Here is a 15233-nt window from a genome sequence, read left to right as displayed (position 1 = left end):
TATTGGCAAAAGATCGGAATTGCCTGTGTAAACGCAGCCAGAGACACACACATCTAGTCAGTTCAGTCAAACGCATCAGAATCACCTGAAAAAAACTGACAGAACACCCTTACTGACCGGGGAAACTTTACAGATGTAGGATATGAAAGAGACCGATGGAACCATCCACTCACACCAAATCAGAGGTCAAATCAAATGTATATAATGCAAACAGTCAAATTACAAATACAGTAAGATTTGATAATGATGGATTGATTATAAATGTTTAATATGTGATTTGATTTAAATCAGTAACTGATGTGAGAACCCAATTATACTAATCCATTACGTGTCCAGCTCCTGGTGGTGCAGTCTGAGTAATGGTTTGGTAGATAGCAGATGGTGTGGCTGCCAGAATGTGAATGTGATTTTTGATTATGATTCATTTTGAGATGGAAATTAAATCTATTTTCCTGTGCCACTCATACTCCGCCTCACTGTGCTGGCTGTGGAGAGAAGTTCATCTATAATTGCCACACCATGTGCACAAACACACACACAGACAGACACACACACACAGACACACACAGAAAGACACACACAGACAGACACACACGTACTGCACACCAGCCATACCTCCCCTGAGGCCAAGCTCAAATGTCAGTTTTACTCAACACCCCCACCCTCATATACAGTGGGGAGAACAAGTATTTGATACACTGCCGATTTTGCAGGTTTTCCTACTTACAAAGCATGTAGAGGTCTGCAATTTTTTATCATAGGTACACTTCAACTGTGAGAGACGGAATCTAAAACAAAAATCCAGAAAATCACATAGTATGATTTGTAAGTAATTAATTTGCATTTTATTGCATGACATAAGTATTTGATACATCAGAAAAGCAGAACTTAATATTTGGTACAGAAACCTTTGTTTGCAATTACAGAGATCATACGTTTCCTGTAGGTCTTGACCAGGTTTGCACACACTGCAGCAGGGATTTTGGCCCACTCCTCCATACAGACCTTCTCCAGATCCTTCAGGTTTCGGGGCTGTCGCTGGGCAATACGGACTTTCAGCTCCCTCCAAATATTTTCTATTGGGTTCAGGTCTGGAGACTGGCTAGGCCACTCCAGGACCTTGAGATGCTTCTTACGGAGCCACTCCTTAGTTGCCCTGGCTGTGTGTTTCGGGTCGTAATCATGCTGGAAGACCCAGCCACGACTCATCTTCAATGCTCTTACTGAGGGAAGGAGGTTGTTGGCCAAGATCTCGCGATACATGGCCCCATCCATCCTCCCCTCAATATGGTGCAGTCGTCCTGTCCCCTTTGCAGAAAAGCATCCCCAAAGAATGATGTTTCCACCTCCATGCTTCACGGTTGGGATGGTGTTCTTGGGGTTGTACTCATCCTTCTTCTTCCTCCAAACACGACGAGTGGAGTTTAGACCAAAAAGCTCTATTTTTGTCTCATCAGACCACATGACCTTCTCCCATTCCTCCTCTGGATCATCCAGATGGTCATTGGCAAACTTCAGACGGACCTGGACATGCGCTGGCTTGAGCAGGGGGACCTTGCGTGCGCTGCAGGATTTTAATCCATGACGGTGTAGTGTGTTACTAATGGTTTTCTTTGAGACTGTGGTCCCAGCTCTCTTCAGGTCATTGACCAGGTCCTGCTGTGTAGTTCTGGGCTGATCCCTCACCTTCCTCATGATCATTGATGCCCCATGAGGTGAGATCTTGCATGGAGCCCCAGACCGAGGGTGATTGACCGTCATCTTGAACTTCTTCCATTTTCTAATAATTGCGCCAACAGTTGTTGGCTTCTCACCAAGCTGCTTGCCTATTGTCCTGTAGCCCATCCTAGCCTTGTGCAGGTCTACAATTTTATCCCTGATGTCCTTACACAGCTTTCTGGTCTTGGCCATTGTGGAGAGGTTGGAGACTGTTTGATTGAGTGTGTGGACAGGTGTCTTTTATACAGATAACAAGTTCAAACAGGTGCAGTTAATACAGGTAATGAGTGGAGAACAGGAGGGCTTCTTAAAGAAGAGCCGGAATTCTTACTGGTTGGTAGGTGATCAAATACTTATGTCATGCAATAAAATGCAAAATAATTACTTAAAAATCATACAATGTGATTTTCTGGATTTTTGTTTTAGATTCCGTCTCTCACAGTTGAAATTACAGACCTCTACATGCTTTGTAAGTAGGAAAACCTGCAAAATCAGCAGTGTATCAAATACTTGTTCTCCCCACTGTATATCTCTCTTTCTCTCTCTCTTTCTCTCTCTTTTTCTCACCATCTCTCTCTTACTCACTTACGTACCGACGCATACACACATACACAGACACACACACGCATACACGCATACATGTACGCAGGGTCCTGGGGGTGAACAGTGGAACATGATACAGAGATCGCTACCCACTGATGTCTGATAACTGTGTGCAAAGGTCATTTGTCCCCCGCCTCACCCAGCCTTATCGTAAATCATTCTGGAATCACCATGATGAGTATTCATGGAGGCAGCAGACCAGTACCCAGACTCCCTCAGTCTTGTCTCCCATAACACAGGCAGATGTGTACAATAAATAACCCCCCTTTGTGACCATTTCATCCATTACACTCATGAGTATGTTCCACACTGACACACCGCCCGTCAACCCTGCCTCCGACTGTCTCCCTCTCTCTCCATCCTCAAGCCTCTTCCCATTTGAGGGTGTTGGCTATGGTTCATGCTGTCTTTATTTGTCTCAAGGCCCTCGTTATTGTTGATGGAAGATTAGCAGACTGCTGCAGTCATACGTTTTATTTCATTTCTATTTGATTGTAGTGTGTTTTATTAACCTATCCTTGAGCTAAAAAAACATAGCTAGACAGTGAAGGAGAGCTGCCCTTCAGAAAGCGTATTTGAAAAACATCCTCCCCTACAAAATCAAACCAAACCCAAACCTTCCTGGTATCCCTGCACCATGTATCCATTCCTCTAATCTCTGTCACTTACCAAGAAGCAGTAAAGGCATGCAACCCAAGTCTCTTTGGGGTTGACACCTTCTCATGCAGATTGAGGGTGTGAGAATGTACTATATGTCCGTGTGTGTGTGTGTGTGTTTGTGAATGTGTGTGTGAGCGTGTGTGAGGGAAAGAGAGAGCGGCAGGTTTGGACCCTGAGGCGATGACAGAGCGATCAAACTCTACGTGTCAAATATAAATTGCATTGAGCTTTTTTCGTCTTCGACTCATGGCTCTGTGGCGGCAGGGGACATTTTATACCAACTGAAAATACTGCTCAGGTCGGCAGAATATTAGAAAAACTGGGAATGTGGAAATTAACAGACTTATGTGTTTGAAAACTGCAATCCTCTGGGAATGTGCATTTCCCATTTCCCAAAAGACATTCCAGAGACCCCGACATTAATTTCAATATTTTCTACCCTCATGGTAAATTGCATGATAATGGAAATAATACTAAGTCTGAAATAAAATGTTGCTGGTAATGAAGCAAATTATTATATTTCCAATATTATGGCATTAGCTCATTCAAATAAGATAATGCACTTTTACAGTAACCTAGAATTACACCTACTAATCCTCCCAACTACAGTAGGCGAAGGGGCAGCCTTGTGTTGTTGTCTAAAGCTCGACCCCATTTCCACATTTCAATTCTTCAAAGTTGCATAAATTCTAAATTAATTTCATAAAGGGACGTGTTGTCTTCAGTGGCCATCTGGCCAGAAGTCATGTTTATAAATGGACCTCGAGACACTTGACTTTTGAGTTACCAGCCGTGATTACTCTCTTGGCCCAATGCAATATTCATGTATTAGCCTGGGCGTTCATTAGGCTACTTTCTCTCCTCTCCTTTCCTTGTGCTGCTCTCAGTAATTGAAATTTCTGAAGTGTGGCATGTTTAATAATGGAATTAATTTCCCATGGAAAGTGTGTGAGATTGACAATGCAGGGTGAGTAGAGGCGGGAAGCAGCTGTTTTTTTTAAGGGAAGAAAATGGCAGACTGTGAGTTAATGTGCCATGTAGTAGGGTGCATAGATTTCTAATAATATCAAGGACTGGTTTTATTTAGCTCTACTCTTGTTTTCACCTAATGCATGGAATTATTTCATACAATACTGCCCATGAAGATCAGATGTCCATAACTGATTTGAAATTAATAGGATGCAGCTGAGTGATCCATAAAGCAGTTTGAGATTAAAATGTTCCATCTCGGCACTGTGAATATGTGTACTACAGTGCCTTTGGAAAGTATTCAGAGTCCTTCACTTTTTCCACATTTTGTTATGTTACAGCCTTATTCTAAAATGGATTAAATCGTTTTTCCCCCTTATCAATGTACACACAATACCCCATAATGACAAAGCAAAAACAGGTTTTTAGAAATTGTAGCAAATGTATGAACAAAAAAAACTGAAATATGACATTTACATTAAGTATTCAGACCCTTTACTCAGTACTTTGTTGAATTACCTTTGGCAGGGATTACAGCCTTGAGTCTTCTTGGGTATGACGCAACAAGCTTGGCACACCTGCATTTGGGGAGTTTCTCCCATTCTTCTCTGCAGATCCTCTCAGGCTCTGTCAGATTGGATGGGGAGCGTTGCTGCACAGCTATTTTCAGGTCTCTCCAGAGATGTTCAATCGGGTTCAAGTACGGGCTCTGGCTGGGCCACTCAAGGACATTCAGAGACTTGTCCCAAAGCCACTCCTGTGTTGTCTTGGCAGTGTGCTTAGGGTCGTTGTCCTGTTGGAAGGTGAACCTTCACCCCAGTCTGAGGTCCTGAGCGCTCTGAAGCAGGTTTTCATCAACAATCTCTCTGTACTTTGCTCCGTTCATCTTCACCTCGATCCTGACTAGTCTCCCAGTACCTGCCGCTGAATAACATCCCCACAGCATGATGTGGGGACCACATGCTTCACCTTAGGGATGATATTGGCCAGGTGATGAGCGGTGCCTGGTTTCCTCCAGACGTGACGTTTGGCATTCAGGCCAAAGAGTTCAATCTTGGTTTCATCAGACCAGAGAATCTTGTTTCTCATGGTCTGAGAGTCCTTTAGGTGCCTTTTGGCAAACTCCAAGTAGGCTGTCATGTGCCTTTTACTGAAGAGTAGCTTCCGTCTGGCCACTCTACGGTAAAGGCCTGATTGGTGGAGTGCTGCAGAGATTGTTATCCTTCTGGAAGGTTCTTCCATCTCCACAGAGGAACTCTGGAGCTCTGTCAGACTGACCATCAGGTTCTTGATAACCTCTCTGACCAAGGCCCTTCTCCCCCGATTGCTCAGTTTGGCCGGGCAGCCAGCTCTAGGAAGAGTCTTGGTGTTTCCAAACTTCTTCAATTTAAGAATGATGGAGGCCACTGTGTTCTTGGGGACCTAAAATGCTGCAGAAATGTTTTGGTACCCTTCCCCAGATCTGTGCCTCGACACAATCCTGTCTCAGAGCTTATATAAATAGGTGTGTGCCTTGCCAAATCATGTCCAATCAAGTGAATTTACCACAGGTGGACTCCAATCAAGTTGTAGAAACATCTCAAGGATGATCAATGGAATCAGGATGCACTTGAGCTCAATTTCGAGCCTCATGTTTTTGCTTTGTCATTATGGGGTATTGTGTGTAGATAATTTCATCAATTTTAGAATAAGGCTGTAACGTAACAAAATGTGGAAAAAGTGAAGGGGTCTGAATACTTTCCGAAGGCACGGTATATCAGGAACAGTCATATTACAGAGCGGATTAACTACATCAATAGTGGAGAGTCAAAGAATGAATGTCATGGTGATTTTTTTTAATCATACAAGAGGTAGAGAGGGAGAGAGACAGAGGGAGAGAGAATTAGGATGTGATACAGAGTAGAATATGCAAAGTGATTTTTTAAAAGTGCTGATAAATGGACCAGAAGGAGGAAGGGGATTCCCAGCTGCTTGTTAGGAGGTAATGATCAAACTGGGTTGACCTCTGAGGCAGTTAATGCGGAGCAGACTTCGGCATCCAGCGAGCTGGCCCGGGTGTAAATGACGGACAGATCATCACAGACAGCGAACAAAAGCCTGCAGCTCTCAGACCAGACCTGCTCAGCATGGCCACTCACTCACCACGCTGGGGAGACAGGGAACAAAATCTGCATCCCACTTCACTGGCACATGTTTTGATCGAATAGAAAAGATGATGGCGCTATTCTCTCTCTCTCTCTCTCTCTCTCTCTCTCTCTCTCTCTCTCTCTCTCTCTCTCTCTCTCTCTCTCTCTCTCTCTCTCTCTCTCTCTCTCTCTCTCTCTCTCTCTCTCTCTCTCTCTCTCTCTCTCTCTCTCTCTCTCTCTCTCTCTCTCTCTCTCTCTCTCTCTCTCTCTCTCTCTCTCTCTCTCTCTCTCTCTCTCTCTCTCTCTCTCTCTCTCTCTCTCTCTCTCTCTCTCTCTCTCTCTCTCTCTCTCTCTCTCTTTGGGAGTGGTGTGTTTTATAATACACTCCTTTTGTTCACCATCATCTTTCTCCTTGGTTAGCACTCTACCTCCCCTTTCTTCTTTTTCCAAACCTGTATATCATTCTTCCCCCTGTCTCTCTCCATCTCCTGCTATCCCCCCATTAATATGTTTATCCTTTCTCTCCTCCTCCTCTCTCTGTCTCTACCACCTGTTGTGTGGAGCTGTCTTGCTGTCCCTGCAGGCTGGCCGTGGGGGTGGTAGTGGCAGTATGGAGCAGAGATAGAGTGGGCTCCAGCTGGGTGATGTGTACACACATGCTGCAGCAGCCAAGCCATAGACATATTAGGCTAATGAAATGTGCACAGGCTGTAATTATGGTAATAGGAGGGCAGCTCCTTCAAGAAGGAAGGCCTGGAGAGAAGACACTGTACTGTACAGGCAACCAGGCAGAATGAGAGGAGGAAGACAGGGAGAAAGAGTTGACAAAGAGAAGGATAAGCCGTCAAGCAAATCTATTTAGTTTGAGAAAAATCTAAAGGTATTACATCCACTAATGTGGATCAATGTTAATGCTAATTGCATCATGTCAAGAATCTTATTATCTTTTCTGTAGAGTTTTTGTATTGTTTTTGTTCATTTACTTCACTGTCACCTTTCCCTTAAGATCTGATCTGCAGTCTGTCTATAAACGCATTAAGAAGAGCATCCCACATCTGTCAACATATCACTTATTTTAGAGACGGCTAATGCTACTGAGATTTGTCAACACATGATCACATTCCCTCCTACAGCAGGCTCTGTGCTTGTCAAAGAGACTACCCACCCACACATTTTCCAATAGTTCCGTAATGAAGAAAATAAATAATGTTTCTTAAAGTTGTAAAATGATCTACATATGGAAGAGGAAGAAAGTGAGAGAGAGAGAGAGACAGACAGACAGACAGACAGACAGACAGACAGACAGACAGACAGACAGACAGACAGACAGACAGACAGACAGACAGACAGACAGACAGACAGACAGACAGACAGACAGACAGACAGACAGACAGACAGACAGACAGACAGACAGACAGACAGATAGATAGATAGATAGATAGATAGATAGATAGATAGATAGATAGATAGATAGAGAGAGAGAGAGAGAGAGAGAGAGAGAGAGAGAGAAGGATAGAGAGAGAGAGAGAGAGAGAGAGAGAGAGAGAGAGAGAGAGAGAGAGAGAGAGAGAGAGAGAGAGAGCGAGAGAGAGAGAGAGAGAGAGGAGGTGAAATGATCGCCAAATGGAAGAGGAAGAAAATGAAAGTGATGGGGAGAGAGAAAAAAAAGAGAGAGAGAGAGGAGAGAGAGTGTAGTCTACTGTACATTCTGAGGTAAGTCAGCTGCATTCTAATACGTGATGATAACATCTCCTGAAGTGTCAAGTCCATTTCCATTTAAAGTGCTTGCTTAAACACCCATGAAGAAGAGCTCTCTGTCTGCCTGCCACGCATACAGCTGATGACTGGGGAGTCTCTTAGGACCCTGTAGCTATGAGACTCTCACCTCTCCTTCCTCCTCTTATTCTGCAGGAGACCTCCATCATTGACAGGCAAACATTGTGTTAAGAAGGTGCAGGAGAGCCTTCTTAACACAATGTATGTCAATCATGGCGGAATAATAGCAATGTCCCTGAAAACTACATAATTTAGATATGTGTTGTGAAATGTGTTGGAAAATGCCCCAAAAAACACACAAGCAACACTAATTGTGGGCATGTGAATGAAGGCTCTATTTGTAGAATACTAAGAAGCAGAAGTAAAAGTTGGTAAGCAGCAGCTACATTGACATGTGTTGGCGAAGGGTGTAAATTACATCAACAGTGACGTTTTTAGGATGAGGCTGGCTGCCTGCCATTGGCATGATGAAAATACAGCACTGTTGTTTGCCTTTGTGTTTGGCCTCTTTGTCTTTGTCATGAGAGTGCCCTCACCTAGCGCCAAATAACAGCCAGTAAACAACATGAATGATGTGTCGCGTACCACGGCCGCCCTTAACGCAGATTTATTAAATCACACTTTTCAGCCACACATCAGCTTTCTCCTTTGATTCATTCCCGTTAATGAGTTTGCTGATGTAGAATGGCGTGGTAAAATGAAAAGGTAAAGACAAGCAAGCTAGAGAGGCATAAATAAGTCTAGATGCTGGAGGAATAATGACAGGAGTTTAATGTCCAATTAGATTAAAAGGCTCGGAGACACAAAGGCAGGATGTAGGCTCTGGTGAGTATGCTGCTCAATGAACCTCGGAGCGACATTGATTAATGCTAAACGGATCTATTACTCCCATCAGCAGAGTCCTGATCAACAGCTCTGGCTGCCATCTCTCGCACTGCCATATCCTGACTGTGTGTGTGTGTGTGTGTGTGTGTGTGTGTGTGTGTGTGTGTGTGTGTGTGCATGTGTGCACTCATCCTCACCCCTTAGTGAGTTATGGTATTAAGAGAGCTGGCGAAATGATGTCCAAAGTATCCATGAAGGTTATAACCATTCTCAAGGGCAGCCAACTGATTATTTATTCACCATTTGTTTTTGCTTATTAATTTTATTCATAAACTAAAAAGCAAGCTAAGCCAAGCTGGTTATACAATCTATTACTTTTGACATATGAGTTTCATAAAACACTTAGTTATCTTCCCATGAGAGCTCAGAACATCTTTCTATCAATCAGTGCTAAGGGTGGCTGCCTTCTTCTCAAAGGAAGGACTTAAAGACAGTTTAGTGGGTTTTCTGTCCATCTGCACAGTGCACTTTACACTCTCACAGGCTTCCTAAAAGGCTTAGAAGTAAGGAGTTGAACTTCCTTAGAGCAAGTTTGGAGCAACAGAGGAGCCATTCATGAGCCAATCCTATCCTCCCCTGACCTAAGAGGGAGGAAACTCCCCTACTGTTGTTCATTAGGCCGGTCACAGAGCTGCATGCCATGCTTCCTCTCTTTACACCATGACTGATAGAGTGATGAGTGATCTCCCTCCTCTGGCGAGGCCTGTCAACACCTCTGACACATCAGACAGGCCAGACCACCTCCTCTCCCTACCCTCTCCCAGGCAACCCAGAGGATGTGGTTTACAGGGACCAGATCAAACACACACATATCCCTACAAGCTGTAATGAGTTGTCTCCCTAAGAAGACAGAGCAGAGAGCTCCCAACAAACGAAAATTGAAAGTTCCCAGAACATTTGTTTGGTTGTGGCAAATGTTCTCATACCACAAGAACTGTCCAGTTATGCTGATGATTATACAATGTTTGTATAAAACATTGTCCTGAAATTGCAAGAACATTCCCAGAAAACATTTAGTCTGTTCTTTAAAGGTTCCCAGAATGTTTCATTAGGTTGTGGGAACAGTCTGGTGGGAACATTATGGGGACATCACAAAATACATGTTCCCAAAACACAAAACTGTCCAGTTGTGTAGATGATTATACAACATCACCTGATGTTACAAGAACATTCCCAGAATATATTTGTTATGTTCTTTAATAGTTCCTAACACATTTCTTTAGTTTGTGGTAACATTATAGGGACATGACAAGAAATAGGTTCCCAAAACACTAAAACTGTCCAATTGTGCTGACATTCAGATAATGTTTGTATCAGGGTGCACAAAACATTCCTTTGATGGTACAATAATGTTCACAGAACAGCCGTTCTGAGTTCTTTAAAGGTTCCCAGTAAAATGTTTAATTAGGTTGTGGGAACAGTGTGGGTACATTAAAGTCGTGGTCAAAAGTTTTGAGAATGACACAAATACCAATTTTCACAAAGTCTGCTGCCTCAGATTTGATGATGTCAATTTGCATATACTCCAGAATGTCATGAAGAGTGATCAGATGCATTGCAATTAATTGCAAAGTCCCTCTTTGCCATGAAAATGAACTTAATCCCCAAAAAACATTTCCACTGCATTTCAGCCCTGCCACAGAAGGACCAGCTGCCATCATGTCAGTGATTCTCTCGTTAACACAGGTGAGAGTGTTGACGAGGACAAGGCTGGAGATCACTATGTCATGATGATTGAGTTAGAATAACAGACTGGAAGCTTTAAAAGGAGGGTGGTGCTTGAAATTATTGTTCGTCCTCTGTTAACCATGGTTACCTGCAAGGAAACACGTGCCGTCATCATTGCTTTGCACAAAAAGGGCTTCACAGTCAATGATATTGCTGCTAGTAACATTGCATCTAAATCAACCATTTATTGGATCATCAAGAACTTCAAGGAGAGAGGCTCAATTGTTGTGAAGAAGGCGTCAGGGCGCCCAAGAAAGTCCAGCAAGCGCGAGGACCGTCTCCTAAAGTTGATTCAGCTGCGGGATCGGGGAACCACCAGTGCAGAGCTTACTCAGGAATGGCAGCAGGCAGGTGTGAGTGCATCTGCATGCACAGTGAGGCAAAGACTTTTGGAGGATGGCCTGGTGTCAAGAAGGGCAGCAAAGAAGCCCCTTCTCTCCAGGAAAAACATCAGGGACAGACTGATATTCTGCAAAAGGTACAGGGATGGACTGCTGAGGACTGGGGTAAAGTCATAATCCCCTTTCCGATTGTTTGGGGCATCCGGAAAACACCTTGTCCGGAGAAGACAAGGTGAGCGCTACAATCAGTCCTGTGTCATGCCAACAGTAAAGCATCCTGAGACCATTCATGTGTGGGGTTGCTTTTCAGCCAAGGGAGTGGTCTCACTCACAATTTTGCCTAAGAACACAGTCATGAATAAAGAATGGTACCAACACATCCTCCGAGAGCAACTTCTCCCAACCATCCAAGAACAGTTTGGTGACGACCAATGCCTTTTCCAGCATGATGGAGCACCTTGCCATGAGGCAAAAGTGATAACTTTGGCTCGGGGAACAAAACATCAACATTTTGGGTCCATGGCCAGGAAATTCCCCAGACCTTAATCCCATTGAGGACTTGTAGTCGATCCTCAAGAGGCGAGTGGACAAACAAAACCCCACAAATTCTGACAAACTCCAAGCATTGATTATGCAAGAATGGGCTGCCATCAGTCAGGATGTGGCCCAGAAGTTAATTGACAGCATGCCAGGGCGGATTGCAGAGGTCTTGAAAAAGAAGGGTCAACACTGCAAATATTGACTCTTTGCACCATCATTGACAATTCTGCACCATCATGTCTTGCAGAAACATTTCTTGTTTGTTGTTATAGGTGATAGTATAAATATAGCCATCAACATCAGCTGAATATTCCCAGAATGTTTTTTTTTAAAACAACCTATTGCTTCAACATTTTATTGCTGGATCATGTTCAGCTAACATTATAAGAACCATCATGTCATAATGTCACACTATAACTTTATGAAACCATGGCATTGTAGGTATAATGCCTACTTGTTGTTATGGATTTTTTAAATAACATATCCATCATCAACATAAGCAGAACATTCCTGTAATGTTTCCTCAGAACCACTTCTAGTCCAAGGGCCAGACACTAAAAATGTGTTGTTCCATGACCTAGGAAACAAAACTGCAACATTTCAACAACATTATGTGGATAATGGTATGAACTGTGTGGTTCAAAACTTGGAAAAGTTGCACATTAAGTTGTTACAATCATAGCGCATCTTGGGTAATTTCCCTAGCAACGTTCTGACGTTGCCATGTTTCACCTTGGTTAATTTTGTTGCACACTGGCGCACAGAACACATAAATATTTGTGCGTTCAGAGTTCGTCTTTGCATAAGCTCAAGCAACATATGTTACCATTCATTTACTGATCCATATGAACCCCGTAACGAGGAATATGTTTTAACCATGTACAGTGGTTTTCTCAATTAATATAAGATGTTTGGCAGCTGTACGGTATTTAGCCTAAAAGGGCCATCATTGCTTTTGCCTGCTAGCCACACTAAAGACAGCACACCGTTTGCTAGCTAACACAGCTTTCAAAACATTCTAGGTCCAACAGCTACATAATCTATTTTGCACCTTTCAACCAAGCGGCCAGGCTTCCAGTCTGGAAGCACACTTTCCACTGTGGTCGGAGGGCATTTTCGGTACTGCAGTTTAGCTGAAGCACGGCCTAGAAAGACAATTCTCATAGACCCATTTTTTTATTCCAAATAAGACATTTTAGTCATTAACTTTATAAACAAAAAATCTATTGAAATATTCAAGTTATTGTCTTAGAGGACAATATTTTTCCATCACTCACAGTGACGTGGCCGAGCTTATGTCACATGCAGACGCTGAAGGGAAATCATTCACACGATCTCGACCGGGACCTGCTCATTTGTGCCGGGGAAATTCTTTGCACCTGTTGAACAATGCCAGAATAACAGAAGCAAGCAAGAAGAAAATAAGCAGCAAGAACCTGAATATATCGTTGTGTTCAGCATTCAACTGCACCCAACATGCGAATCAGTCAAAACTGTACACGTAAGTTGGTGATCGATTTTTAGTTATTATGATTTAGTTATAATGAATTTTGTCATGATGCATGTAGATCGATGGGTGATTTGTGTTGTATTGGAAGCTAATGCGTAGCTAGCAAACCTCAACTAGCTTGAGCATCTTGACAAGGCATCTTGACATGGCTCATGGTTGTTTGCTTGTTTTGCTTGCTTGCTATTATAGCTGGCTATAAACACAAAATATTTGATAAGATAATTGTGAGGCTAATATTTATTGAGTGAAATTCATTAAAATGCTGTCAATAAGGCAACATACGACTCTGGCGGCACTAGCTAGCTGTTACAGGAGGGGGTCGCAGTTCCGGAGCGACCCACTAGGTGTCATCCTCCGACAGCCTTAGGCACCTCCTCACTCACAGTTGGGACTAATCATCATCCTATTGGTGTCACCTGTGCCTATCGGTTCACCTGTGTATTTATGCCCTCACTTCCCTGTGTTCCCTTGCTCAGTTTTCTCTGCTAGTTTCTCTATGTCCAGCAGTACTACTCAGTGTCTGATCGGAGCTAGCTAGGTACTGGTTTTCATCCAAGAGTTACAGTATGAACTGAAGACATGTAAAGAAGAGGAAAATTGAATTGCTTTATTTTTCTCAGCTAAAACAGTTAGACCAAATGCATTGAATCGTTAAGTAATGTCTATCATGTATGGTTCTCAGGGAGTAGACTTACTTCTGAGACTTTCACCAGGAGGCAGGGACCCAGCCCAGCAAACCAGGAACATTCCCAGAACATTACCTAAGATTCCCATTAAGTTCTAGTTAGGGTTGTTATCTAACATTATGATTATAACATCCCAAAAATATTCAAATAATGTAACAAAATGTTTTATAGATATTTCCACACTATGAGGTTGGACTAATACTGTGAAGTTGTGAAAATTATGATAATGCCCTTTTAGTGTATAATGCATTTCAGCCTGTTTTGTGGGATGTAGTTTTGGTGACATCACCAGAAGGTTGGGATAGGAGCCGTACTGTCTCAGCGCTCGGGTATGCCCACAAAGCTCCGCCCCTGTGCTTTCTTCTCAAAGAAGCTCAGCCAGGCGGAGCAAAACTATGATGTGGGGGACCGGGAACTATTAGCAGTTGTGAAGGCTCTACAGGTGTGGAGACATTGGCTTGAGGGGGCAAAACACCCTTTTCTCATTTGGACTGACCACCGCAATTTGGAGTACATACGGGCGGCGAGGAGACTGAACCCTTGCCTGGCAAGGTGGGCCATGTTTTTCACACATTTTGATTTTACCCTATCCTACAGACCAGTTTCCCAGAATGCTAAGGCAGACGCTCTGTCCCGGCTGTATGACACAGAGGAGCGGTCCAGGGAGCCCACTCCCATACTTCCGGCTTCTTGTCTGGTGGCACCGGTGGTATGGGAGGTTGACGCGGACATCGAGCGAGCATTACACACGGAGCCCACTCCCCCCCAGTGTCCAGTGGGTCATGTGTACGTTCCGTCTGATGTTCGCGATCGATTGATCTATTGGGCTCACACGTCACCCTCTTCTGGTCATCCTGGCATCGGTCGGACAGTGCGCTGTCTTAGTGGGAAGTACTGGTGGCCTACCTTAGCTCAGGACGTGAGGGTTTATGTTTCCTCCTGTTCGGTGTGCGCCCAGTGCAAGGCACCTAGGCCGTGGTCACACCTATCAGTGGACTTTGTTACGGACCTCCCCCCGCACAAGGGAATACCACGATCCTAGTCGTTGTGGATCGGTTTTCTAAGTCCTGTCTTCTCATTACTTTGCCCGGTCTCCCTACTGCCCTACAGACTGCGGAGGCCCTGTTTACACACGTCTTCCGGCACTACGGCGTACCTGAGGATATAGTGTCTGATCGGGGTCCCCAGTTCACATCAAGGGTCTGGAAAGCATTCATGGACCATCTGGGGGTCTCGATCAGCCTGACCTCAGGGTTTCACCCCGAGAGTAATGGGCAGGTGGAGAGAGTAAACCAGGATGTGGGTAGGTTTCTGAGGTCATATTGCCTGGACCGGCCGGGGGATTGGTCAGTTTACATCCCCTGGGCAGAGATGGCACAAAATTCCCTCCGCCACTCCTCCACTGACCTCTCTGCATTTCAGTGTGTACTAGGTTATCAGCCGGTCCTGGCACCATGGCATCAGAGCCAGATCGAGGCACCTGCAGTGGATGAATGGTTTCGGCGCTCGGAGGAGACCTGGAACGCTGCCCATGGACGCCTGCAAAGGGCTATCAGGCGACAGAGTGCGAGTGCCGACCGCCACCGCAGTGAGGCTCCGGTGTATGCACCGGGGGACCGGGTCTGGCTCTCGACCCGAAAACTGCCCCTTCGCCTGCCCTGCCGGAAGCTGGGTCGGTGGTTTGTGGGGC

Source organism: Coregonus lavaretus, assembly GCF_964263955.1.
Source record: "Coregonus lavaretus genome assembly, chromosome: 4".
Taxonomy (NCBI): Eukaryota; Metazoa; Chordata; class Actinopteri; order Salmoniformes; family Salmonidae; genus Coregonus; species Coregonus lavaretus.
Note: the sequence above shows the minus strand (reverse complement) of the source record.